The 10,513-nt window shown below is 45.1% G+C and overlaps 1 long non-coding RNA gene across 1 annotated transcript; it reads right to left on the bottom strand.

The window, feature by feature from the left end:
- Positions 1-2,478: 2,478 nt before the first annotated feature.
- LOC122679382 lies at positions 2,479-8,301 on the bottom strand. Its single transcript, XR_006336379.1, has 3 exons — positions 8,170-8,301; positions 7,688-7,912; positions 2,479-4,068 (listed from the first exon to the last, which is right to left on the bottom strand). It is a non-coding gene; the product is annotated as an uncharacterized LOC122679382 (long non-coding RNA).
- Positions 8,302-10,513: the final 2,212 nt, after the last annotated feature.

Here is a 10,513-nt window from a genome sequence, read left to right as displayed (position 1 = left end):
AGACCTCTCCACCATGACCCATCAGCCTTGGGTGGCCCCACACGCATGGCTTAGTTTCACTGAGTTAGACACGACTGTGGTCCTGTGATCAGATTGGCTAGTTTTCTGTGATTATGGTTTCAGTGTGTCTGCCCTCTGATGCCCTCTCGCAACACCTACCGTCTTACTTGGGTTTCTCTTATCCTGGACGTGGGGTATCTCTCTTCACGGCTGCTCCAGCAAAGCGCAGCCGCTGCTCCTTACCTTGGAGGAGGGGTATCTCCTCACGGCCGCCCCTCCTGACCTTGAACGTGAAGCAGCTCCTCTCCGCCCTCCTGCGCCCGCGCAGCCGCCGCTCCTTAGATAGATAGATGATAGATAGATAGATAGATAGATAGATACTACTCAGCCATAAAAAAAAAAGATTGACATTTTACCCCTTGAAGCAACATGGATGGACTTTGAGTGAAATAAGTTAGATAGAGAAAGACAAATACTGTATTATACCACTTACATGTGGAATCTAGAAAATACAAACTAGTGAAAATGACCAAAAAAAAAAAAAAGCAGCAGCAGACTCTCAGATATAAAGAACAAACTAGCGGTTACCAGCGGGGAGGGAGGGGCAGTGTAAGACTGGGTAAGTGTGAGGTACAAACTATTGGGTATGAGAGAGGCTACAAGGATGTGTTGTACAACATGGGGAATATATCCAATATTTTGTAATAACTGTAAATGGATTATAACCTTTAAAATTGTACAAAAAATAATTTTCTAAAAAAGGGCAAAAAGAATTTAATATGGCAAAATAAAACCTCAAGTCATCTCAGGCACCATAGAAGTCCCAGCATCACCTGACACTCCTCTTTTTTAAAATATCTATTTATTTGGCGGTTCAGATCTTAGTTGCAGCCCGAGGGATCTTTCACCATGGGCTCGGACTTCTCTCTAGTTGTGTCATGCGGGCTTAGTTGCCCCACATCATATAGGATCTTTGTTCACCAACCTGGCATTGAACCCCACACCCCCTGCATTGCAAGGCAGATACTTAACCACCAGACCTCCAGGGAAGTCCCCATCCTAACACTTGTTTTCATACCACCTGTACATCTCCTATGGAGAAGGCAATGGCACCCCACTTCAGTACTCTTGCCTGGAAAATCCCATGAATGGAGGAGCCTGGTAGGCTGCAGTCCATGTGGTCACTACGAGTCAGACCCGACTAAGTGACTTCACTTTCACTTTTCAGTTTCATGCATTGGAGAAGGAAATGGCAACCCACTCCAGTGTTCTTGCCTGGAGAATCCCAGGGATGGGGGAGCCTGGTGGGCTGCTGTCTATGGGGTCGTACAGAGTCGGACACGACTGAAGTGACTTAGCAGCAGTACATCTCCTAATCAAAACCATCTCTCACCCTTTCTCTCCCCTTGAAACCTTTCCACAGAACCCTCTGGAACTCTGGTTTTCCCCCAGCAAACTCCTTCTCCTTTTCATCCTCAACGTCTTCTCTGAACATTCCTGCCACCTTGTTCTACTACCTAAAATGTAGCCAGCCCCTGGGGACACTAAGTTCCATAGCCCTCCCAAACAATCTCTTTTTTTTTTTTTTTTTCATAATTCTTAAGCCTCGCAATGGAAAGGTGGAACCGGTATTCTCTTGACTCCCCATTGCTTCTTCCAAACAATTTCTCCTTTTTCTCCCATTAAAAAATAATAACAAAAGCAAAAATAGGAAAAGAATAATTGGGGCCTCTTCTTCATTAGTTATTAAATATTTGAAATACTACCCTGGACTGGGAACACACAATTATAAGAGGCAAGAATCACAACCACCTTTGGAAAATATTTGGAAGTGTTTCAAGTTTATAGAAAACACCCCCAGCCTTGCTTTCGCATTCTTTCCAACCTGGATCCCTTTGGAGGTATCAGTTCCTGAAGCTGAGGCACAGAAGTGCCATCTGGTCTACCCACACCTCCATGCAAATCTCATGCACAACTAGAAACAGTTGTCAGCAGGCATGCCCCACAGGCCAAACAAAACTGCACCCACTAAGTCACACATTTCCTTTTCCTTTCCTTGTCTCACCTCTTTCTCACTTTATTTCATTGTTTTTGCTGTCGGGGTTATTACTTTGGAATGCCCCTTGGAGGATTTTCAGGAGTAAAATTACCTCACTTAATTCAGTGCATTGCTCCCGGAAGCAAGTTTTATTTCCTGTACTTGAATCTGGATGGTAAACAAGAAGCTTCTCTTTTTCCCCATGCTCCTTTCCTGCCTCCCCTGGTGTCTCTGTGGTTAAGAGGGCTAACACATTTATAACATGCCCTGTCATTTATGGAGACCGGCCTGAGGCTTGGATGGAGAGAAACAGAAATTTCTGCACACATTTTATTTCAAATATTCACAGAGGACAAGGCAGTGAACAAGTTATGCTCAGGTGAGGTGTTTTTATTCATATTTTTAGGGGGTTGTTCTCCCAGGCTAAGTGAGTCAAAGAATAAGGTACAAGTTTTTTGATTTTATAAGGTTTTCAACAACTCCGTTTTGTACATGAGAACTTTCTATGCAGTATAGCAAAGCAAAGACAGCATTGGCCTTTAAATCACAAGTGTGAATTTTGTGTGCTCTTCTCCACCCATTCCAATAAGACTTGCATACCCAGGTCACCAATGGCTTTTCAAGATCACCAGCACTTGCGTCTGGCCAAATCCAGTGATGGGTTTTAGTTCTCTTCTCACTCAATATCTCAGCAGCAAGTGACACTGTCTTCTCTTCATGAAACACTATTTCCCTTGGCTTCTGGACCATCAGTTTTGTTTCCCTCTTGCCAGTCTGTCTCGTCCCTTTCTCCTTTTCTAGGTTCCGTTTTTTTCCTGACCTTTTTATGTTGGGATACCCCACAACTCAATCCCAGTCTTTTTGTCTCCCCTAAGTGAGGAAATGGCAATTCACTCCAACATTCTTCCCTGGAGAATCCCATGGACAGAGAAGTCTGATCGGCTACATACAGTCCATGGGGTCACAAAGAGTCAGACAAGACTGAGCACACATGTACAAGCATGTGATCTCATCCAACCCCAAGGCTTCAAAGGCAACCTGTATGCTGTTGATTCCTGAATTTTACCTTCAAACCCATCATTTCTCTGACCCAACACACCCAAAATGGCTTTCCTAATTTTTCCCCTCAAACCTAGCCTTCTTTCAGTCTTCTCCAACTCAGCAAATGACACCACCATTCCCCAAGATGTTCAGACCAAAACCTTGGAGTCTTTCTTAGCTCTTCATTCATTCCTATTTACTTGCCTACATTTACTCAGTCAGTAAGTCCTCCCAGCTCTACCCCAAATCTGACCTCTTTCAACCACCTCAACCACTGCCACTCTAGTTATCTTCATTTTGCCTTGATTATTGCAAGTCTTCTGTGGTAGATTGGACCATAGTTTCCAAGTATTCACTGTTCCTCTTGGTGGAGGATTATATTTCCCCACCTCCGATGATGCCAGGGTTAGTCACATGACTTCACTCAGTCAAGGAAATGTGAAGGATGTGATGTGTGTCACTTTGAGGCAAAAGAGTGCAGAATTTGCATGTGATTCACCATCATCGTTTTTGTCTCTACCATGAGACCAATGAGCATTGCATACAGAGGCACATATTCTAGAGTAGAGATGATGTGGAGTAGAGCTATAAGACATGAAGCATCATTACTCTGGTCTTACTCAGCCCATCCTGACCAATACACTTACCAACCTAACTCCCTACTTCTACATCACCCCCCTCCCCCACCACCTGGCCAGCAAACACTCCACAGAGGGGTATTTTGAAAAGGTAAATCAGATCACGTCAGTTCCTCACTCAAAGTCCTCCAAAGGCTTCTGCTTAACTCAGACTAAAACCCAACCTACTCATGGTATTCTATGAACCCTTTTTGGTTGAGTCCTTCCCCATCACTCTGATAGCATCTCTTGTCCATCTTCCTCTTGCTCACTCCTCTGCTCCACACTGGCTGTGATGGTTAATTTTACACGTCAACTTGAGTGTTTCATAGGATGCCCAGATATTTGGCTGAAGGTTATTTCCAGGTGTGCCTGTAAAGGTACTTCCAGATTAGCATTTAAATCAGCAGAGTGTGTAAAACAAATTGTCATTCCCAATATGGGTGGGCCTCATCCAGTTGATTCAAAGACTGAAAAGAACAGAAAAAGTGGAGGAAGGGAGAATTTGCCCTCCTCTCCTCGACTGATTGAGCAGGGACATGGGCCTCCTACTCTTAGACTGGGATTTATCCTCATTGGCTCTCCTGAGTCCTGAATGTCAGGCCTTCGGATTCAGACTGAATTACACCACAGGCTCTTCTGGGTTTCCAGCTTACAGACAGCAGATCGTGGGGTTTCTCAGCCTCCAAAGTCAAAACATTGGTTCCGTTTCTCTGGGGAACCTTGACTAATACATTTCCTTTGTTGCTGTTTCTTGAATATGTCAAAAATCTATCCACTCCAAGAAAAGGCAGAGACGTGCTGACAGCACGTTGAAGAATCGAACCTTTGGAAAGTAACTTGGTTTAGATCGAGTCATGAGGGTGAGCCTCTAGTTTTCTTTAAAAAGGAAGAAGAAAGTCTTAAACTTCACTCTCTGTCCCTCTCTCTCTTCCTCTCTTCACCATGAGATGACACAGCAGGAAGCCAAGCCAGGACTTCTTTGGTGGTCCAGTGGATGAGAATCCACCTGCCAATGCCAGGGACATGTATATGATCCCTGGTCTGGGAAGATTCCACATGCTGTGGAGCGATTAAGACCGCAAGCCGTAATTGCTGAAGCCACTGACGCTGGTGCACCTAGAACCTGAGCTCTGCAACAAGAGAAGCCACCACAAAGAGAAGCCCGCACACAACAACAAAGTCTAGTGCCCACTCACTGCAACTGGAGAAAGCCCTCACGCAGCAAGGAAGACCCAGTGCAACCAGAAAGAAAGAAAGAAGATAAAAAGAATCTAAGCCAGGAAGCAGTCATCACCAGGAAACTTTCAGATCTGCTGGCACCTTGATCTTGGACTTCCCGGCCTCCAGAACCATGAGAAATAAAATATCTGTTGCTTAAACCACCCCGCCTATATAGTATTCTGTTATGGCAGCCCAAACAGATTGACAACACCTAAAATTATGTGTATATAACTTTGATGAAAATGGAAACCAAATTTTGAAATGATCATGCATCAACAATAAATTAAAAGGATGATTTTAATTTGGCTTCCCTCGTTGTGTGCACACAGATACATGGCACCATTTGGGCAATACATTTTGCAAAGCATCTAAATGCATGAAAATATTTCAGGGAAGTGATAATCATGGCCTGGGCCAATCTGTCTTTTGTAAATAGTTCTCAGGGAAGTATACTAATTAGAGCTAGGATAGGCAAATGATACAGCAACCCATCAATCAACAGCCTCGCTGCTCATCTATTGAATATATAGCAACAGATAGTCAGCCTTCTGTGGGATAAACAAGCAAGAGGAAGTTTCTGGCACTAAAGATGTTATTATTCAAGGAAAGACATGGGACATAAATTTCTGTAAAGTTAAATGACAGTACCAATTTATAAATAATACTTCATCAAAAAGTAAAAAGATGTCACAAGATTATGCAAGACTTTCACTAAATAAAGTACAGAAGGGTTATTGTATAGAAGAAAGAGAACTCGAGATGCAGAGAAGGGATCTCAGAGGAAAGAGATGAGAAGTAGGTCTTGAAAGATGGGCTGCACACGAATGGATGGGGGAAAGGAGGAATTCAAAATGTGGATCCATTTATATAAGATGTGGTCTTGGCACCATGAAAAAATTTCCAGGTCTGGAGCCAACACATTAGAATGTAAGTCTACTAAGCAGAGTTCAGAGGCAAAGTTTTAGCCTTTGACCAGAGGAAAACCACTAATTAAAAAAAAAAAAAAATTCCATCACCCACAGTGAAGCCAAGAATCCAACCAGGTGCCCTGCTAGGGTATATATCATCTTTTATGAGATTTAAAAAAAAAACCCAGGAATGGTTTCTGATCAATGTTACCGGCCCAAATTACATGTAAATGAAAATTACCTCTTAGCAAAATAATTAATTAGGGCTGAGTTGATTTTATCATGAATAATAAAAATAAAAATATGTTTGTGGACTTCTGTACTTCAATAAAAGTATGGGGTGTGATTTATTGGTGAGAGTATTCTTCAAGGGAATATAAATATGCAATTTTTATAAAGTTCAAATCCATTACCTCTTCAATGGCTGAAATAAATTAGTGACTTCAGTTCAAACAAATAAAAAGGAGGGATACGTAAATTAGCAAAAATTAATGTTCTAACATTTACATAACACTTAACTCCTGCAATGAAAAATATCTAGATCAGTGGAAGTCAGAAGTATTTCCCTTACGTAACTATCATCAGACAAATCTGCATCCATGGTAGTCACTCAAAAGCAAACTTCTAACTGTATTTGTAAATAATTAAGGGAGATCTGGTGGTTTCTCAGGTTGCTCAGTGATAAAGAATCTGCTTGCCAATGCAAGAGCCGCAGAAGATGTGAGTTTGATCCCTGGGTTGGGAAGATCCCCTAGAGCAGGAAATGGCAATCCACTCCAGCATTCTTGCCGGGAAAATTCCATGGACCGAGGAACCTGGCGGGCTGCAGTCCATGGGGTTGCAAAGAGTCAGACACGACTGAGCGACTGAACACACACAGAGAAGACAGAAGCCACATCACAAGGGAAGGCTGTGACCAGTTGACATCCAGTTCAGAAGAGCAGGAAGCCGTACCCACCAGTGCCCAGAAGAGGGCAGGCAAGAACCACTCAGGGGGAGTCATCCTCAGAAGGTCACCCCTTGGGCACCAGTCAGGAGAAACCATCCTCCCCACCTGCACAGAGATGACCAGAATCTGCCCAGGACTGACTGCTAAAGGAGATGGAAAAGGGGAGATGCGGTGGTGAGTCACCTTGCCAAAGGCAGCTGAGACGCGTGAAGCACAAAGCCAAGAAGAATCGTGGAGAAGCCAGAGGATGGACAGAGCAGCCAGGAGTCAAAAGGACCCAGGCTCAGGAACGCGGCAGCCCTAATTGTGCCGCTCCCCTGCTCACACGCCTTCAGTGGCTCCATATTTCCATAGCACAACCCAAGCTCCTTAGTCTGGCATCCAAGGCCCTACAATGATCTAGACAGAACCCACCTTAATTATTTTAGGCATTAGTGTTTGTTTTTAATCATACACTCAATACTCCAACCAAACCAAGGATGACTTCCTTCCTCAGTGGCATTGTTCCTGCTGTCCCTTCACTCATTCATCCTATAACAAACACCATGTGACTGCTACATACTGGTGATGAGAGGGAAGGATACGGGATCGGTAAGATGAAATGCTCACCTTTGAGCAGCTACCGGGAGGAGGCAGACAGTGAGGTGGTGATGTATGCTACGCTGAGGGTAAGCAAGGGAGATAATGGGGTGGAAAGAGGCATGGCTAATCAGGCTGTCCCAGAAGGCTTCCTGGAGGCGGTGACCATCCCCTTGAAATGCCTTTTTCTCTGCCTTTTTCTCTCCTCACCATGTATTTAAACCTTCATTGCCTACTGGAGAGCCATCTATTGTTTTCATCTGCCTGCCTACCTTTCCCTGCTGCTGGGAAAATGTACCCCCTCCTCCTTTGGAAATGGCTCTCTACTCACCTTCCCCTGTGGGCTGGCCAGTCATATTATCTCTTCCTTTTGTCCATGGTAACTGGTTCAAGGAGTATCTTCTAAACCAATCAGATCAGTCCTCTGGAGTTTTTTGCCCTCCCATTGAAGTTAGAGGCGTCGCTCCTTCTGTCTCTGGGTTGGAAGCCGTCAGTGCGGATTTCAAAGCTGCTGGTGCCAAGTCCCTTGCCTCCCTGAGGATCCTGAGAGGATAAACTGGAGAGAAACAGGCAGAGAAATGTGACCCGATGCAAATCCCAGAATGCAGTTACACTGAATTATGGCCAGGCCTGTATTTAACTGTGTGTAACAAGAGCCCAGCTCTGGGACTTAACCAAAGAGTTCTTTTTCTCAGGTAACAAGTGGTCAAAAGGTCAGCAGGCAAAATCTAGAACACTGGCTCCACAACAATGACAAAGACCAACCTCCTCCCACCATCCCGCCTCACCCTCCTTATCACCTCTCCTTCTCACCTCCCAGGATGACTGCTGTCTCTCTGGGCATCGTATCCACATGCCAGACAAGAAGGATGAAAAGCATATGCCAGCTTGTTGTTGTTCTGTCACTCAGTCATGTCTGACTCTTGGCGACCGCATGGACTGCAGCACGCCAGGCCTCCCTGTCCCTCACTGTCTCCGGGAGTTTGCCCAAGTTCATATCCATTGAGTCAGCAATGCCATCCAACCGTCTCATCCTCTGCTGCCCCCTCTCCTCCTGCCCTTTTCTCCAGCTAAGGGTCCCCTTTGTCCGGATTCCCACAGGTCGCATCCTGTATACCTCAGCTTACATCCCAGTGTTCAAAAAAGTGTCCTGTGCCCACCCCACACATAAGCTACAAGGGAGTCTGGAGGGGTGTTAGTTGGGCACAATAAGAAGATACAGGGAATGCCTACTGGGAAGGCAGTGGGTGGTGTCTGCCACGACTCCTAAATTGCCTTGCTGGGCTATATAGATCCACAAATCCTCCTTTTTGGCTTAAGCCAGTTTGAGGTAGATGTTTGCAACTTTCAGGAAAAAAAGCCATGACCCATACACCTGCCAAAGGCCAGTGCTAGCACCTGATCCCACTCCATCAGGACAATCACACCTTCAGTCTCCAGTTATAATGGGCGCTTTTCCCACTGCAGCCTGAGGTAGGGCATCCCTGGGCCAGGGTTAATTCTGCAGACAGCCCAGGCAGACCGGCGGCTCCTGCCAGCATGATTGCTAGAATCTAGCTGCTAAAGCCTTCAGCACCTCGGGGACTTCCCTGGCGGTCCAGTGACTAAGACTTCAAGCTCCCAGTGCCGGCGGCCCAGGTTCAATCCCTGGCGCTGCAACTAAGAGTTTGAATGCTGCAGCTAAAGATCCCATATGCCACATCGAAGATCAAAGAGCCCAGGTGATGCAACGAAGACCAGGAGCTGCCAAATAACTAAACAAAAGGCCATCAGCACTGTCAACTTGTACTTAGTCACTGTTATTGGCACCCACCCCCCGAATCCAGCAATGCTACCCAGGGCTTTTTGCTGGCAGAAAAGAGGGGAGACAACAGCCATCCCTATTTACCACTAAAATGCTGAAATATAATCTGGTACATCTACATGATGGGACGCTGCACAGCAATAAAAGAGATTAGGGATTCTGTATTTCTGATGTGACTTGTGCGTCTGTGCTCAGTCGTGTCTGACTGCTTTCGACCCCATGGACTGTAGCCTGCCAGGCTCCATGCAAGAATACTGGAGTAGGTTGCCACTTCTTACTCCAGGGGATCTTCCCCACCCAGGGGTCAAACTCACATCTCCTGCAGCTCCTGCATTGACAGGTGGATTCTTTACCACTGAGCCACCTGGGAAGCCCCATTCTGATGTGAAACACCTTCCAAAAAGCATTGCTAAGTTGCTTCAGATGTGTCTGATTCTTTGAGACGCCACGAACTGTATGTTGCCTGCCAGGCATTAGCAAGGGGTGGGGGGGGATCAAAGCGTAAAACAGTATATATAGGAGATAATCACTTGTGTTAAAAGGAACAAAAAATAATACGCGTGTAAATATCTGCCCCTGCCTAATGGCAACTGACTCCAGTATTCTTGCCTGGAAAGTTCCATGGACGGAGGAGCCTGGTAGGCTACACAGTCCATGGGGTTGCAAGGAGTCAGACACGACTGAGCGACTTCACTTTCAAAATGTCTCAGGAAAAAAATATGAAACTGGTCCTATTAGCTGCCTTCAAAGTGGAGAACAGGGAGCTGAGCAGATTGGAAGGGAGGCATTTATTATACCCTTTAAATCTTTTAAATCCTGGACCTTGTGAAACCTATTTGGACCTATTTGGATCTTGTGAACCTATCTGAAAAAGAACAAAAATACATTTCTTGAAGTAAACACATTTGTGGTTTGTGGTGGTATGCCTGGGGGTTTTTTGTTTTCTGTCTTGTTTTTCTAGGCAGAGCAACAGGAAAGAAGAAATTGGCAGCCAGGGCTGGGAAGAAAAAAGAAAGAAAAGGAAAATTAGCATCCATTTAACAATACAATGGAAATAATGTCTTCATTAATGGCTGTTTTTCTCATACTATTTTCAAAGCATTTACAGACATCAGTTCACTCATTCTCTCTCTCTCCCTCCATCCCTGACTCTCTCTCTCACATCTTACAAGGTGTGGAAAAATGGATCCAGTTCCTTTCAGTTCAGAGGTGATGATGCACTGCTTGAAATCCAAGTCTCCCAGCCTGACCAGCTCCTCCATTCTGGTATCAGGCTACTGTGCCTTTCCCCAGGCTGTTGTCTGGGCCTGGAATTCCCTTTCTTCTCGTCCTTACGCCCAGAAGCCACTCCAG

The sequence above is a fragment of the Cervus elaphus genome, chromosome 21 (assembly GCF_910594005.1).
Source record: "Cervus elaphus chromosome 21, mCerEla1.1, whole genome shotgun sequence".
Classification (NCBI taxonomy): Eukaryota; Metazoa; Chordata; class Mammalia; order Artiodactyla; family Cervidae; genus Cervus; species Cervus elaphus.
Note: the sequence above shows the minus strand (reverse complement) of the source record. Positions and strands in the feature narration are given on the sequence as shown.